The sequence below is a fragment of the Eleutherodactylus coqui genome, chromosome 1 (assembly GCF_035609145.1).
Source record: "Eleutherodactylus coqui strain aEleCoq1 chromosome 1, aEleCoq1.hap1, whole genome shotgun sequence".
In the NCBI taxonomy this organism is placed as follows: Eukaryota; Metazoa; Chordata; class Amphibia; order Anura; family Eleutherodactylidae; genus Eleutherodactylus; species Eleutherodactylus coqui.
Genome location: NC_089837.1, coordinates 321,680,459 through 321,698,913, shown reverse-complemented (window position 1 = coordinate 321,698,913; position 18,455 = coordinate 321,680,459).

Here is an 18,455-nt window from a genome sequence, read left to right as displayed (position 1 = left end):
ACAGGCAAGCAGCATGGGTACCCTCAGCAGTGGGCCAAGCTGTCTCTTCCCCCTTCTCCTCATGCTCCTCCCCCTTCTCCTCCTCCTCATCGCGCTGAGATATAGACATGAGGGTGCTCTGACTATCCAGCGACATACTGTCTTCCTCTGCCTCCGTTTCCGAGCGCAAAGTGCCTGCCTTTATGCTTTGCAGGGAACTTCTCAAGAGGCATAGCAGAGGAATGGTGACGCTAATGATTGCAGCATCGCCGCTCACCATCTGGGTAGACTCCTCAAAGTTTCCAAGGACCTGGCAGATGTCTGCCAACCAGGCCCACTCTTCTGTAAAGAATTGAGGAGGCTGACTCCCACTGCGCCGCCCATATTGGAGTTGGTATTCCACTATAGCTCTACGCTGCTCATAGAGCCTGGCCAACATGTGGAGCGTAGAGTTCCACCGTGTGGGCACGTCGCACAGCAGTCGGTGCACTGGCAGATTAAACCGATGTTGCAGGGTCCGCAGGGTGGCAGCGTCCGTCTTGGACTTGCGGAAATGTGCGCTGAGCCGGCGCACCTTTCCGAGCAGGTCTGACAAGCGTGGGTAGCTTTTTAGAAACTGCTGAACCACCAAATTAAAGACGTGGGCCAGGCATGGCACGTGCGTGAGGCTGCCGAGCTGCAGAGACGCCACCAGGTTACGGCCGTTGTCACACACGACCATGCCCGGTTGAAGGCTGTGCGGCGAAAGCCAGCGGTCGGTCTGCTCTGTCAGACCCTGCAGCAGTTCGTGGGCAGTGTGCCTCTTCTCTCCTAAGCTGAGTAGTTTCAGCACGGCCTGCTGGCGCTTGCCCACCGCTGTGCTGCCACCCTGCACGACACCGACTGGTGGCGACGTGCTGCTGCTGACACATCTTGATTGCGAGACAGAGGTTGCGTAGGAGGAGGAGCAGGAGGGTGGTTTAGTGGAGGAAGCATACACCGCCGCAGATACCAGCACCGAGCTGGGGCCCGCAATTCTGGGGGTGGGTAGGACGTGAGCGGTCCCAGGCTCTGACTCAGTCCCAGCCTCCACTAAATTCACCCAATGTGCTGTCAGGGAGATATAGTGGCCCTGCCCGTCTGTGCTTGTCCACGTGTACATTGTTAAGTGGACCTTGGCAGTAACCGCGTTGGTGAGGGCGCGTACAATGTTGCGGGCGACGTGGTCATGCAGGGCTGGGACAGCACATCGGGAAAAGTAGTGGCGACTGGGAACCGAGTAACGCAGGGCCGCCGCCATCATGTTTTTGAAAGCCTCCGTGGCGGGTGCGTGGCGGCGTACTTGCGCTCAAACAGTTGCGCTAGCGACGGCTGGACGCTGCGCTGAGAGACATTGCTGGATGGGACCGAGGACAGCGGAGGTGAGGGTGTGGGTGCAGGCCGGGAGACTGTCGTGCCTGTGTCCTGAGAGGGGGGTTGGATCTCAGTGGCAGGTTGGGGCACAGGGGGAGAGGCAGTGGTGCAAACCGGAGGCGGTGAACGGCCTTCGTCCCACCTTGTGGGGTGCTTGGCCATCATATGCCTGCGCATGCTGGTGGTGGTGAGGCTGGTGGTGGTGGCTCCCCGGCTGATCTTGGCGCGACAAAACTTGCACACCACAGTTCGTCGGTCGTCTGCACTTTCAGTGAAAAACTGCCACACCTTTGAGCACCTCGGCCTCTGCAGGGTGGCATGGCGCGAGGGGGCGCTTTGGGAAACAGTTGGTGGATTATTCGGTCTGGCCCTGCCTCTACCCCTGGCCGCCGCACTGCCTCTTCCAACCTGCCCTGCTGCTGCACTTGCCTCCCCCTCTGAAGACCTGTCCTCAGTAGGCTTAGCAAACCAGGTGGGGTCAGTCACCTCATCGTCCAGCTGCTCTTCCTCCGAATCCTCTGTGCGCTCCTCCCTCGGACTTACTGCAATTACTACTACCTGAGTGATAGACAACTGTGTCTCATCGTCATCATCCTCCTCACCCACTGAAAGCTCTTGAGACAGTTGACGGAAGTCCTCAGCCTCATCCCCCGGACCTCGGGAACTTTCCAAAGGTTGGGCATCGGTCACGACAAACTACTCCAGTGGGAGAGAAACCATTGCTGGCCATTCTGGGCAGGGGCCCGAGAACAGTTCCTGGGAGTCTGCCTGCTCCTCAGAATGTGTCATTGTAATGGAGTGAGGAGGCTGGGAGGAAGGAGGAGCAGTAGCCAGAGGATTCAGAGTTGCAGCAGTGGACGGCGTAGAAGTCTGGGTGGTCGATAGATTGCTGGATGCACTTTCTGCCATCCACGACAGGACCTGCTCACACTGCTCATTTTCTAATAAAGGTCTACCGCGTGGACCCATTAATTGTGAGATGAATCTGGGGACCCCTGAAACTTGCCTCTCTCCTAATCCCGCAGCAGTCGACTGCGATACACCTGGATCAGGAGCTCGGCCTGTGCCCACACCCTGACTTGGGCCTCCGCGTCATCGCCCGCGTCCATGTCCTCTAGGCCTACCCCTACCCCTCAGCATGGTGTATTACGAGTAGAGCAGAAACAGAACGCTGCAATTAAAAGTGCCGCTTATTGGCCTGTGGTTGGAGACTGACTTCGCTTACGGAACGCACAGCAGAGCCAGGGAACAATTTTGCGCACGCCTGTAGTGAGACGTAGGTGCGTAGGACTGAGCTAGTGGAATTCACAGTGCAGAAGCAGTCAAGTCACCAAAGGGCAGTGGTACGCCTTAAGTATTTGGCTTCCTTTTTTTTTTAAATAGTGAGCTGAAACAGCAGACAGATACTGTATGCAGCGTATATTATGTTTACTGTTTCCCTCTGGCGCTATCACGGCGGTGATGTAACGGAGACAGCAGAGCCAGGAAACAATTTTGCGCACACTTGTAGTGAGACGTAGGTGCGTAGGACTGAGCTAGTGGAATTCACAGTGCAGAAGCAGTCTAGTCGCCAAAGGGCAGTGGTACGCCTTAAGTATTTGGCTTCCCTTTTTTTAAATGGTGAGCTGAAACAGCACTCAGATATGTATGCAGCGTATATTATGTTTACTGTTTCACTCTGGCGCTATCACGGCGGTGATGTAACGGAGACAGCAGAGCCAGAAAACAATTTTGCGCACGCCTGTAGTCAGACGTAGGTGCGTAGGACTGAGCTAGTGGAATTCACAGCGCAGAAGCAGTCAAGTCGCCAAAGGGCAGTGGTAGGCCTTAAGTATTTGGCTTCCCTTTTTTTAAATGGTGAGCTGAAACAGCAGACAGATACTGTATGCAGCGTATATTATGTTTACTGTTTCCCTCTGGCGCTATCACGGCGGTGATATAACGGAGACAGCAGAGCTAGGAAACAATTTTGCGCAAGCCTGCTGTAACGCTTAGCTGCGTATTAATTAGGACTACTACCCCCAGCAGACACGCAGTACACTGAAGACGGTCACAGGCAGCCCAAATATAGTATTTTTCCCCAATTTTTTTGAAAAAAGCCCACTGCCTATATAGACAGTATATCTCTTTCACCTTTCCCACTGTCCCTGCCTCACCAGTACTGCCCCTATACTGAATAAAATGACTGCAGACTGAGCACGCAATGGTCTGCACGCCCGATATACAAAAAAAAAATAAATTGTGCAACACTGCTAAAAGCAACCTTAACAGTACTGCACACGGTCAGATGTGGCCCTAAGAAGGACAGTTGGGGTTCTTCAAGCCTAAAATAACACCTAACGCTCTCCCTATAGCAGCAGCAGCATCAGTAGCACTTTCCATGATCTCTGTCAGAATGCATGTGTGGCGAGCCGCGAGCGGGGCAGATTTTAATACTCGGGTGACACCTGATCTCCCCAGCCACTCACTGCAGGGGGGGGGGTGGTATAGGGCTGGAACGTCACAGGAGGAAGTTGTAATGCCTTCCATGTCTTTCTATTGGCCAGAAAAGCGCGCTAATGTCTCAGAGATGAAAGTGAAAGTAACTCGAACATCGCGTGGTGCTCGTCTCGAGTAACGAGCATCTCGAACACCCTAATACTTGAACGAGTATCAAGCTCGGACGAGTGCGCTTGCTCATCTCTAGAAAATACATGAAATATAGAGGATTTTTCGCTGACCCTTTTTTTCAGACACCATCACAATAGTGATTATAGCCACTATAAGTTATTTACAGTGTGGTACTATCTCCACAGCCATACAGAGCGATTATTGTACGCACGAGTGAATGACGACAGAGTTCGCTCATGCAACCTGTTTATACAGGTAGATCAATTGTTCACTCGCAAATCTTTCAGACATTCACTCATGCTAAACAATTGGTGCTTACACACAATGATGTGTAAACAAGTTAACAGTGATTTTATGCTTACATAAAATGAACGATGAACGAAAAGCAAACAAATTCTCAATCGTCATTCAATCTTTGGCCGTGTTTACACTGAACTATTACACTGTTAAAAAAAACTCTGCGCTGCCAGAGATGGTGAGAATAAAAAGATTTTTTTGTCTCTATTTCATAAGTAAGATGGTAAACAAACACTTACTCTATAGGAGGGGGGTATGTGATGCAGAATCTCCCTCCTTGTAGTGAAGACTCCGAATGATCAAACCAATCTTCTTTCGACCAATGTATAAGAAAGATTCTTCACAGGTTTATTATCCTTCTCCAAACACAAATGCTGTATGTGTACAACACACACGTGTAGAGCGGACAAACACAAATGCCGTATGTGTGCAACACACACGTGTAGAGCGGACAACGGGTTTCAGTACCTCCTTGGTACCTTTCTCAAGTCCAATAAACAATACATGCAAAACGCCGATATAAATACCTTAATGAAAAGGAGATGTCTTCACTCCGGTCAGTCCCTGGGCAGCGCCATATTGGTAGGTGGAGTTAATGACATCATGTATGGGCGGAGTTACTGACGTGGTAGAGGAAATCCTCTTTGGCTTTCACTCACTACTCCGTTCCACGGAATGCACGGGGCAGAGTTCCTGACGTGGGACATACGTCAGTTGGGGGCAGAACTTCTGACACCCGAAGCACGTCAATCGGAGGGCGGGGTTGTACCCTCTGTTGGAGATTTACTCCAGTCCATTTAAACACCACAATGCCATTTTAGGGGAGGCGTTAACTATCGGGAACATCTCAAAACTAAGGGGCGAGATCTCGGCCCCCATAAGGAATAGTATCCCCTAGTAATCATTGAAAGGGGTTGCACCCCCTGTTGGGAATAATACCTAGAATAAAGTAAATTAATGTCGGGGATAGCTGTTGGAGGACATAAATGGAGCGGGATCCAGACATCTCCTTTTGGACTTAACATTAAATAAAAACAGTATATGTGTTACATGCAAATAGATGCATCAGTCAATAAACTTATATATATATAAAAAGAGAGAGGGGAAAAGAGAAAAGAAAGGGACCATATATACTGATAGCAGCTGTCGCACCAGGGATTTGACTCTCTCAAATGCTCTTGCTACACCCCTCCTCCCACTGTCTAGTCCGCACAGTCTAATCTAGTTCAGGACTGTGCCACCACGCCACATTTCAGGCTTACAGCAGCGCTCACCCCTAGCACTGGTTCCCATACCTGGCTGACTATTCTCACTACTATTCTGACTATTCTGCCCTAGTAGACTCTACAGAGCTAACCTCACAAGCTATCTATACACTTCAGCTGTTAATATTTAAACTGCAGCCCACACAAAACACTAACACACCCATCTACTACAGGGCACTACTTTATCAGCTCCAAGACAACTAATGGTCATTTGTTATCTCACATTCCCCTCCATGAATCACATTTCAGGACTTGCCTGGCAAAGCAGCTGTACTGCTTTCCTCTTAGACACTTGCCTCTACTTGGAAAGTGACCTCTCTTCTCAGATCTCTACAATCCCAAGTCCTTGCAGCGTACCAGCGACCCCCTAGACCCTAGCCTAGGCCCATGCTGCATAGCTGGGAAGGCAGAGTTCACACTTGTCATTGTGGCTGTTACCAGACTCCTCCCCTGAGGTACACACACAACCTGGGTCCGAGTACCACTAGGCCTCTTCCAGGCCACGCTGGGACAGCGATTACCTGCATTACCTTACTCACTGGAATGACCCTTGGCGGAGAAATAAAGGAAGTCCACGCACACAATTAACTTTTAGTACCTCAGACCCTGGGAACAGTCAGGGCCTGGCAAAACTTTACTTGCAGCTTGACAGATTACAACTTAATTACGCACCAGTGCAGGCAGGACAGTAAACTTGAGGTCAGGGAGGAAACTCAGGATGATACCGGTCCTACAGTCCACGTTATCTGTCAGTCACTGCTCCTAAAAGAGGAGGACAGGCTAGGATCTCTCCACAGACACTTACTTGACTGAGACGTGGATCTCTGCACAGTGGACTCGTCGCTGCTCTCTTCACTCAGCTCTCACTCTTAAAACGTTCCTGTTATAGGGACATCAGGAAACCCCTCCTCTTCCTCCATCACTTCACCACATGAGAGTTGAAGGTACCCCCATGTGGCCGGCCCTCCATTCCCCACTCAACCATTGAAGATCAGGAGCTCTAAACCCTTTCCCACTCTCACACACTCACATTTATAGGGTCTAACATACCACATGGCAGGACATAAATTGATACTTTTCCAGACATATCCAAGCCATATTCAGACATTAGCCTCTCACATGCTGCAGCTGTGCAATACACATAACAAGAGACTAGACAATTTGCACAGTGCATCCACATAGAAGACATTACATGTATGACATTTATGGAGGGGCTAGAAATAGGTGTTTCGGGCCACTACATCATGTCTACCAACCTCCGATCAATACTATTCTTAAGTTGACCAGCTCGCAACCTATCTTAAGTCCCTTCTACATGGAGCGACAGTCTTTTAAATGACTGGATGAGCGCTGACATCACTGCTAAGATCATCAGCGCTCAGGCAGAGCATTTAATCTGACAGTCAAGCCAGTGGCTCGCAGGCTTCTCGTCAATTTTTCATTCAACACTGAGTGGGGAGCATTTTTACACAGTGCGAGAAGCCAGCGAGCCAATAAGGTTTTTTAAGTTGACTGAAAAGTCAGCTTAAACAAGCGCAAACGACAAGTGAGCGATCATTTTTTTTGCATTCACACTGAACGATTAACGCTCAAATGATAACTTTTTAATTTCTTCAGCAGCATAGTTATATGAGAGCTTCTTTTTTGTGGGCCGAGCTGTATTTTTCAATGGTACTGTATTTAATGTACTAAAAAAACTTTTGAGGGGGCCTATTGTTTATGGTGTACATGCTGCAACAAAAATGACATGTTGTTAACTTGATCAATAAATCAGTACAATTATGGCAGTACCAGTTTTATATAGTTTTTTTTGTTCTACTTTCCAAAAATAAAATATCTTTTTGAACGAAAAAAATTACTTTCTGTCACCATAACTTCTGACTCCCATAACTTTTTAATTTGATCTGTGTTACGCTTTCCGGCACAAATGCTTCTGTGCTAATGTCTACTGGTAAATTGTGATCTACTGTCTGGCCACAACTAGTCAATTGGTTTAGTACTATTGACTACATAAGTCTTGATCTTTATGTAGTGGACCTACGTAACACATGTAAGATTAGTAATTGAGTGTGACTTCACGTTTGTGAATCTAGGGTGTAGGGAGAGAAGGATAGGGATATGCTTATATCTTTTATTTTTTATTAATAAAGCATAGAGATGAGCGAGCACCAAAATGCTCGGGTGCTCGTTACTCGGGACGAACTTTTCGCGATGCTCGAGGGTTCGTTTCGAGTAACGAACCCCATTGAAGTCAATGGGCGACCCGAGCATTTTTGTATTTCGCTGATGCTCACTAAGGTTTCCTTGTGTGAAAATCTGGGCAATTCAAGAAAGTGATGGGAACGACACAGCAACGGATAGGGCAGGCGAGGGGCTACATGTTGGGCTGCATCTCAATTTCCCAGGTCCCACTATTAAGCCACAATAGCGGCAAGAGTGGGGCCCCCCCCCTCCCAAAAACTTTTACTTCTGAAAAGCCCTCATTAGCATGGCATACCTTAGCTAAGCACCACACTACCTCCAACAAAGCACAATCACTGCCTGCATGACACTCCACTGCCACTTCTCCTGGCTTACATGCTGCCCAACCGCCCCCCCCTCCCCCCACAGCGCACACCAAAGTGTCCCTGCGCAGCCTTCAGCTGCCCTAATGCCACACCACCCTCATGTCTATTTAGAAGTGCGTCTGCCATGAGGAGGAACCGCAGGCACACACTGCAGAGGTTGGCACGGCTAGGCAGCGACCCTCTTTAAAAGGGGCGGGGCGATAGCCCACAATGCTGTACAGAAGCAATGAGAAATAGAATCCTGTGCCACCGCCATCAGGACCTGCACACGTGGGCATAGCAATGGGGTACCTATGTGCCACACACTATTCATTCGGTCAAGGTGTCTCTGCATGCCCCAGTCAGACCGGGCTTTTTAATTCATAGACACAGGCAGGTACAACTCCCTATTGTGAAGTCCCTGTCGACCGACAGCATGGGTGGCTCCCTGGAACCCACCGGCGGTACATAAAAATATCCCATTGCAGTGCCCAACACAGCTAAGGTAGTAATGTCGTGCTTAATGCAGGTGGGCTTCGGCCCACACTGCATGCCCCAGTCAGACTGGGGTTCTTTACAAGTGGAAACAGATGCATTTATAATTCCCTGTGGACCCACAGCATGGGTGGGTGCCAGGAAGCCACCGGCGGTACATAAAAATATCCCAACACAGCGGATGTAATGTCAGCTGTAATGCAGGTGGGCTAAAAATTAATTTGATTACACTGTAGGCGAGGGCCCACAAAAATTGCTGTATCAACAGTACTAATGCACATCAGAAAAATTGGCCCTGGCCAACCAAGAGGGCAGGTGAAACCCATTAATCGCTTTGGTTAATGTGGCTTAAGTGGTAACTAGGCCTGGAGGCAGCCCAGTTTAACGAAAAATTGGTTCAAGTTAAAGTTTCAACGCTTTTAAGAGCATTGAAACATATAAAAATTGTTTAGAAAAATTAGATGAGTGAGCCTTGTGGCCCTAAGAAAAATTGCCCGTTCAGCGTGATTACGTGAGGTTTCAGGAGGAGGAGCAGGAGGAGGAGGAGGAATATTAGACACAGATTGATGAAGCAGAAATGTCCCCGTTTTGGATGGTGAGAGAGAACGTAGCTTCCATCCGCGGGTGCAGCCTACGTATTGCTTACGTATTGCTGCTGTCCGCTGGTGGAGAAGAGAAGTCTGGGGAAATCCAGGCTTTGTTCATCTTGATGAGTGTTAGCCTGTCGGCACTGTCGGTTGACAGGCGGGTACGCTTATCCGTGATGATTCCCCCAGCCGCACTAAACACCCTCTCCGACAAGACGCTAGCCGCAGGACAAGCAAGCACCTCCAGGGCATACAGCGCGAGTTCAGGCCACGTGTCCAGCTTCGACACCCAGTAGTTGTAGGTGGCAGAGGCGTCACGGAGGACGGTCGTGCGATCGGCTACGTACTCCCTCACCATCCTTTTACAGTGCTCCCGCCGACTCAGCCTTGACTGGGGAGCGGTGACACAGTCTTGCTGGGGAGCCATAAAGCTGTCCAGGCCCTTAAAGACTGTTGCACTGCCTGGGCTGTACATGCTGCTCGATCTCCGCACCTCCCCTGCTACCTGGCCCTCGGAACTGCGCCTTCTGCCACTAGCGCTGTCTGATGGGAATTTTACCATCAGCTTGTCCGCCAGGGTCCTGTGGTATAGCAACACTCTCGAACCCCTTTCCTCTTCGGGAATGAGAGTGGGAAGGTTCTCCTTATAGCGTGGGTCGAGCAGTGTGTACACCCAGTAATCCGTAGTGGCCAGAATGCGTGCAACGCGAGGGTCACGAGAAAGGCATCCTAACATGAAGTCAGCCATGTGTGCCATGGTACCTGTACGCAACACATGGCTGTCTTCACTAGGAAGATCACTTTCAGGATCCTCCTCCTCCTCCTCCTCCTCCTCAGGCCATACACGCTGAAAGGATGACAGGCAAGCAGCAGGGGCACCGTCAGCAGTGGGCCAAGCTGTCTCTTCCCCCTCCTCCTCATCCTCCTCATGCTCCTCCTCCTCCTCCTGAATGCGCTGAGATATAGACAGGAGGGTGCTCTGACTATCCAGCGACATACTGTCTTCCCCCGCCTCCGTTTCCGAGCGCAAAGCAGCTGCCTTTATGGTTTGCAGGGAACTTCTCAAGATGCATAGCAGAGGAATGGTGACACTAATGATTGCAGCATCGCCGCTCACCACCTGGGTAGACTGCTCAAAGTTTCCAAGGACCTGGCAGATGTCTGCCAACCAGGCCCACTCTTCTGAAAATAATTGAGGAGGCTGACTCCCACTGCGCCGCCCATGTTGGAGTTGGTATTCCACGATAGCTCTACGCTGCTCATAGAGCCTGGCCAACATGTGGAGCGTAGAGTTCCACCGCGTGGGCACGTCGCACAGCAGTCGGTGCACTGGCAGATTAAAGCGATGTTGCAGGGTGCGCAGGGTGGCAGCGTCCGTGTGGGACTTGCGGAAATGTGCGCAGAGCCGGCGCACCTTTACGAGCAGGTCTGACAAGCGTGGGTAGCTTTTCAGAAAGCGCTGAACCACCAAATTAAAGATGTGGGCCAGGCATGGCACGTGCGTGAGGCTGCCGAGCTGCAGAGCCGCCACCAGGTTACGGCCGTTGTCACACACGACCATGCCCGGTTGGAGGCTCAGCGGCGCAAGCCAGCGGTCGGTCTGCTCTGTCAGACCCTGCAGCAGTTCGTGGGCCGTGTGCCTCCTATCTCCTAAGATGAGTAGTTTCAGCACGGCCTGCTGACGCTTGCCCACCGCTGTGCTGCCACGCCACGCGACACCGACTGCTGGCGACGTCCTGCTGCTGACACATCTTGATTGCGAGACAGAGGTTGCGTAGGAGGAGGAGGGTGGTTTAGTGGAGGAAGCATACACCGCCGCAGATACCAGCACCGAGCTGGGGCCCGCAATTCTGTGGGTGGGTAGGACGTGAGCGGTCCCAGGCTCTGACTCGGTCCCAGTCTCCACTAAATTCACCCAATGTGCCGTCAGGGAGATATAGTGGCCCTGCCCGCCTGTGCTTGTCCACGTGTCCATTGTTAAGTGGACCTTGGCAGTAACCGCGTTGGTGAGGGCGCGTACAATGTTGCGGGAGACGTGGTCATGCAGGGCTGGGACGGCACATCGGGAAAAGTAGTGACGACTGGGAACCGAGTAGCGCGGGGCCGCCGCCGCCATCATGTTTTTGAAAACTGCTGTTTCCACAAGCCTATACGCTTGAGCGTGCGGGTGCGTGGCTGCGTACTTGCGCTTGCGCTCAAACACTTGCGCTAGCGACGACTGGACGGTGCGCTGAGAGACATTGCTGGATGGGGCCGAGGACAGCGGAGGTGAGGGTGTGGGTGCAGGCCGGGAGACGGTAGTGCCTCTGTCCTGAGAGGGGGGTTGGATCTCAGTGGCAGGTTGGGGCACAGGGGGAGAGGCAGTGGTGCAAACCGGAGGCGGTGAACAGCCTTCGTCCCACCTTGTGGGGTGCTTGGCCATCATATGTCTGCGCATGCTGGTTGTGGTGAGGCTGGTGGTGGTGGCTCCACGGCTGATCTTGGCGCGACAAAGGTTGCACACCACAGTTCATCGGTCGTCTGCACTCTCAGTGAAAAACTGCCCCACCTTTGAGCACCTCGGCCTCTGCAGGGTGGCATGGCGCGAGGGGGCGCTTTGGGAAACAGTTGGTGGATTATTTGGTCTGGCCCTGCCTCTACCCCTGACCACCGCACTGCCTCTTCCAACCTGCCCTGCTGCTGCACTTGCCTCCCCCTCTGAAGACCTGTCCTCAGTAGGCTTAGCAAACCAGGTGGGGTCAGTCACCTCATCGTCCTGCTGCTCTTCCTCCGAATCCTCTGTGCGCTCCTCCCTCGGACCTACTGCCCTTACTACTACCTCACTGATAGACAACTGTGTCTCATCGTCATCGTCCTCCTCACCCACTGAAAGCTCTTGAGACATTTGCCGGAAGTCCCCAGCCTCATCCCCCGGACCCTGGGAACTTTACAAAGGTTGGGCATCGGTCACGACAAACTCCTCCGGTGGGAGAGGAACCATTGCTGCCCATTCTGGGCAGGGGCCCGAGAACAGTTCCTGGGAGTCTGCCTGCTCCTCAGAATGTGTCATTGTAATGGAGTGAGGAGGCTGGGAGGAAGGAGGAGCAGCAGCCAGAGGATTCAGAGTTGCAGCAGTGGACGGCGTATAACTCTGGGTGGTCGATAGATTGCTGGATGCACTTTCTGCTATCCACGACAGGAGCTGCTCACACTGCTCATTTTCTAATAAAGGTCTACCGCGTGTACCCATTAATTGTGAGATTAATCTGGGGACGCCAGAAACGTGCCTCTCTCCTAATCCCGCAGCAGTCGGCTGCGATACACCTGGATCAGGAGCTCGGCCTGTGCCCACACCCTGACTTGGGCCTCCGCGTCATCGCCCGCGTCCACGTCCTCTAGGCCTACCCCTACCCCTCAGCATGGTGTATTACCAGTAGTGCAGAAACAGAACGCTGTAATTAAATGTGCCACTTATTGGCCTGTGGTTGGAGGCTGACTTCGCTTACGGAACGCACAGCAGAGCCAGGAAAGAATTTTGCGCAAGCCTGTAGTGAAACGTAGGTGCGTATGACTGAGCTAGTGGAATTCACAGCGCAGAAGCAGTCAAGTGTCCAAAGGCCACTAGTAGGCCTTAAGTATTTTGCTTCTATTTTTTTAAAGGCTGAGCTGAGACAGCAGAAAGATACTGTAGGCAGCGTATATATGTATACTGTTTCCCTCTGGACGGGATGACGGCGGTGATGTAACGGGCAACGCAGACCCAGGAAACAATTATGCGCAAGCCTGCTGTAACATTCAGCTGCGTATTAATTAGGAATAATACCCCCAGCAGACACGCAGTACAGTCAAGATGGTCACAGGCAGCCCAAATATAGTATTTTTCCCAAATTTGTTTGAAAAAGCCCACTGCCTATATAGACAGTATATCTCTTTCACCTTTCCCACTGTCCCTGCCTCACCAGTACTGGCCCTATACTATGTAAAATTACTGCAGACTGTTTCCCTCTGGACGGGATGACGGCGGTGATGTAACGGGCAACACAGAGCCAGGAAACAATTTTGCGCAAGCCTGCTGTAACACTTAGCTGCATATTAATTAGGACTACTACCCCCAGTAGACACGCAGTACACTCAAGACGGTCACAGGCAGCCCAAATATAGTATTTTTCCCAAATTTGTTTGAAAAAGCCCACTGCCTATATAGACAGTATATCTCTTTCACCTTTCCCACTGTCCCTGCCTCACCAGTACTGGCCCTATACTATGTAAAATTACTGCAGACTGTTTCCCTCTGGACGGGATGACGGCGGTGATGTAACGGGCAACGCAGAGCCAGGAAACAATTTTGCGCAAGCCTGCTGTAACACTTAGCTGCGTATTAATTAGGACTACTACCCCCAGCAGGCACGCAGTACACTCAAGACGGTCACAGGCAGCCCAAAGATAGTATTTTTCCCAAATTTGTTTGAAAAAGCCCACTGCCTATATAGACAGTATATCTCTTTCACCTTTCCCACTGTCCCTGCCTCACCAGTACTGGCCCTATACTATGTACAATGACTGCAGACTGAGGACGCAATGCTCTGCATGCCCGATATACAAAAAAAAAAAAAAGTGCAACACTGCTAAAAGCAGCCTCAACAGTACTGCACACGGTCAGATGTGGCCCTAAGAAGGACCATTGGGGTTCTTGAACCCTAATATTACACCTAACACTCTCCCTATAGCAGCAGCAGCATCAGCAGCACTTTCCCTGATCTATGTCAGAATGTGTCTGTGGCGAGCCGCGGGCGGGGCAGATTTAAATACTCGGGTGACACCTGATCTCCCCAGCCACTTACTGCAGGGGGGTGGGATAGGGCTGGAACATCACAGTAGGAAGTTGTAATGCCTTCCCTGTCTTTCTATTGGCCAGAAAAGCGCGCAAATGTCTCAGAGATGAAAGTGAAAGTAACTCAAACATCGCATGGTGCTCGTCTCGAGTAACGAGCATCTCGAATACCCTAATACTCGAACGAGCATCAAGCTCGGACGAGTACGTTCGCTCATCTCTAGTGCTGTCCCTATAGATTATCCTTTTCTCCACTAGCTATGCTCATACTGGCTATTCTGTTACTATTCCCTCATAATATTGCCTATTCTGTATGTTATTTTTCTATCTATCATAATCAATGCGTTTCTTCAACCTCTATAAACTCATGGTTGATTCATCAGGATTAGATAGTGTGTCCCTAACTAATGGCGGCGACACCAACTGCAGATTGATTGCCTATATCTAGTTCTATTTTAGAGTTAACAGTGATGAAACATGAATTGTTATGTAAATATGGATTTAAGGAATAACTTTTAGTACTCTTTGCTACATAATATAGTGTCACTATAAGGCCTTAGTCAGACGGGCGTTTTTTCGCGCGATTTGCGGATCGCATGACGGATGCGCATCCGCAAATCGCGTGACCGGTGCCCGAAAATCGCCCGAAAATCTGCTCCTAGCCGCGTTTCATTAGAAACGGGCCGGAGCTGTCCAGCGCATTGCATTCAATGGAGCCGGCAATACAGCCGGCTCCATTGAAAGCAATGCGCTGCGGGCGAGTGTGGGATGAATTGTCGGGAAGGGCTTAAATATATAAGCCCTTCCCTGCAATTCATCCAGAAAAGTGTTAAAATAAAAAAAATATACATACTCACCTGCTCCCGGCAGCCGGAGATCCCCGCGGCCCGCCTGCAGTGGGTGTGAAGGGGGTGTGAGTCAGACCTGCCCCCTGATTGGCTCAGCGCTGAGCCAATCAGAGGCATGTCTGACTCACACCCATTCATGAATTCATGAGTATATATATATTTTTTATTTTAACACTTTTCTGGATGAATTGCAGGGAAGGGCTTATATATTTAAGCCCTTCCCGACAATTCATCCCGCGCACGCCGGCAGTCCATTGCTTTCAATGGAGCCGGCTGTATTGCCGGCTCCATTGAATTCAATGGGCAAACATCGTTCTTCTCTGCCACAGCTCTTACAGCTGTGGCAGAGAAGAATGATTTGTCTTCTATATGTTCTCAATGGGGTCAGCGCTGCTGCCGCCGGCCCCATTGAGCGCATATAGAGAAGAGAACAGGAATCGCAGATCGCAGATAGGTGCGATCTGCGATTTCTGTTCTATAATTTATCGGACGAGCGCATAAAAAGCGGTTATGTGTCCGATACCATTGCAAAGCAATGGTTCTAAAAAAATCGCCGGACGCATGTGCATGCGCAAATCGCGCGAAAAAGCGCCCGTCTGACTAAGGCCTAAGATAGCAGAGAAAAGTGCTCTAGAGTTGCTTAATCTAAGTGTCTACTGCGTTTAAACATGCCCTTACAGCTTTCTGCGTCTAGTCTTCTGCAGTCTAAGAATGTATCTTAACAAAAATATCATCAGTTCAGCTTCATTTATGTCTTAAAATAATCATACAAGTTATGAAATATCAAAGCTGCTTTTATCATATGCTGCTCTATTTGTTCTATGCTCTTATGTTGCTGTCTATGAATATGTAAATAAAATGCCATATGCAAAATGTACTATAGGCCTAAAGTTATAAAATGATCAATTGGTCTATCAATGCATTCATCTTAGAATAATCAAATATTGGATTCTTGTTATGCCTGCACTCTTAATCAGTGATTGCCTGTGTATGCCCCTATCTATAAGCCTCATTGACAACTTTCGAACCTCAATCATGTCATTTTTAAATTAGTTTAAGGGCTCCCACCCACTAGCGTTTTTTTTCACTGCGAAATTCGCACGTTTTTTTTTTCTACAGGGGGTCTATGGGACTTGTAAAGCTAAAATCGCGATCGCGCAAAATCGCGATTTTGCGCAATCGCGATTTTAGCTTTACAACTCCCATAGCCCAAAGACCCCTGCAGAAAAAAAAAAAACGCTGCGAATTTCGCAGTAAAAAAACGCTAGTGGGTGGGAGCCCTAAATATGCATTAAAGTTGCACATTTAACGTTTTTAACAGATCTTCAAATTTACTCTTGTAAACTAAGATTCATTCAGCACAGTACTTTCAGTAAGGAAACTAAATTTCGCACTTAAGAGACAGAAATATTAAGATAATGCATAGGTGGGGAGATGAATTTATGCTTTTTGCAAAGCATATGATGAAGAACACTTTGAGAACATCTTCACTTCATCAAATAGTAAGTTAAAACTCTCATTTATATTTGTTTGTCAATAAAAGGGTTATACATGAACTAAGTCTGTGGATTTATGATCTGGGCACAGTACATTTTGCCAAAGTAGCAAACATATTTATGCAAAAGAAATATAAAACTTGATTTATGAAATCATAAAAATATTTGATGCATTTTAACGCTAGGACATAATCTCTTTTTAGGTCTCTGTAACGATGATCATGTACGTAGATCTATGATATGTCAGCCACTAGGGGGCACTGCTTGTGTCTAGACTTTTAAATAGTATAAGAACACGGGGCAATGTGTGACACTGCTCAGTGGCAGTTCTCTAATGGGAAGAAACTTGTGTAATATATAACATAGTGGACATAATTCTTTAGAATGGTAAAAATAAAACATTCATAATGGCTAAATACCTAAAATACCATTGTAAACACTTTTTGCCTTCCAATGGGAATGATAAACTATCCTCTCAATCTGTAAGAGACTGGAATCTACTTAATTGCTTCCAGGCATTGTCATGTACAGTACAACAGCAGGTTACTACTCTTAACCCCTTGAGTGGCGGGTTTCCTACCACCCTGTCGTGCCCACCAGGGCAGGCTTTTTAACATGGTCCAATCATTGAATTTCAACTAATTTTGCAGTTGCGTCTCAAGAGCCATAACTTTTTCATTTTTCCATTGACATGGCCATATGAGGGCTTGTTTTTTTGCGGGACAAGTTGTGATTTTTTAAACAGGGGGGAGGAAAAAAAGAAATGTGGAAAAAAAGAAAAAAAGGGGCCATGTCATTAAGGGGTTAAATAATGCATTAACTTCCTTCTCTGGGTCATTACGACGCATGGATACCACATGTGTGATTGTATTTTTGATTTTTTTTTACAAAGTAAAGGGAGACAAGTGTTTTTATTATTTTTTTTATAATTTTTAAATTTTTTTAATTTTTTTTGTCCCTTTAGGGGACTTCCACAGGGACCCATCAGGACCCCCTGATCACATTCCGGGGGTCCGATGGTGACAGCCCTTTACATGCTGCAGTGACAGCCCTTTACATGCTGCAGTCACATAGACTGCAGCATGTAAGGGGTTAACACAGCAGAGATCAGAGGTTTTCTCTGATCTCTGCTGTAAGAGCTAGTACCTAGCTGTCCTCTGACAGCTAACAACCAGCTCTCCCTGCCACAGAGACCATCGGCTTGCTTCTGACAACCTGTAAACAAAGCAGGAGATTGCCGACATATCGGCAATATCTTTTGCTGGTTTTTCAAAGCCCTTGCTTTGTTCTCTGTGGTACTGTGCAGGCAGAGCACACTGCCACAGCTTGTGGCAGTGTGCTCTGCAGCTCCCATAGTGATACATAGCCCGGAAATCTTCCGGGCTATGTTGCTATGAGCAGTGGAGCTCGTCCCGGAAATTTTCCGGGCGTGCCACTCAAGGGGTTAATGGGGAAGGGTACGACATCTAATATCTTACATGTAGAGATGAGCGAGCATACTCGTCCGAGCTTGATGCTCGTTCGAGTATTAGGGTGCTCGAGATGCTCGTTACTCGAGACGAGCACCACGCGGTGCTCGTCTCGATTAAACGAGCACTGACCATTGAATTCAATGAAACCGGCAATACAGCCGGCTCCATTGAAAGCAATGGGCTGCTGGCTAGTGCGGGATGAATTTTCGGGAAGGGCTTAAAAATATAAGCCCTTACCTGAAATTCATCCAGAAATGTGTAAAAAGTAAAAAAAAAAATATACTCACCTTGTCCCAGCAGAACGATGTTAGCCCATTGAATTCAATGGAGCCGGCAATACAGCCGGCTCCATTGAAAGCAATGCGCTGCCGGCGAGCGCGGGATGAATTTTCAGGAAGGGCTTAAAAATATAAGCCCTTACCTGAAAATCATCCTAAAATGTGTAAAAAGTAAAAAAAATATATACTCACCTTGTCCCGGCAGAACGATGTTAGCCCATTGAATTCAATGGAGCCAGCAATACAGCCGGCTCCATTGAAAGCAATGGGCTGCCGGCGATCGCACAATGAATTTTCGGGAAGGGAGGTGAATTATCCTTCGATGGAAGCCTTTAAACAGAGGCTGGACATGTCCAGGAGGAATTAGTGAATCCTGCATT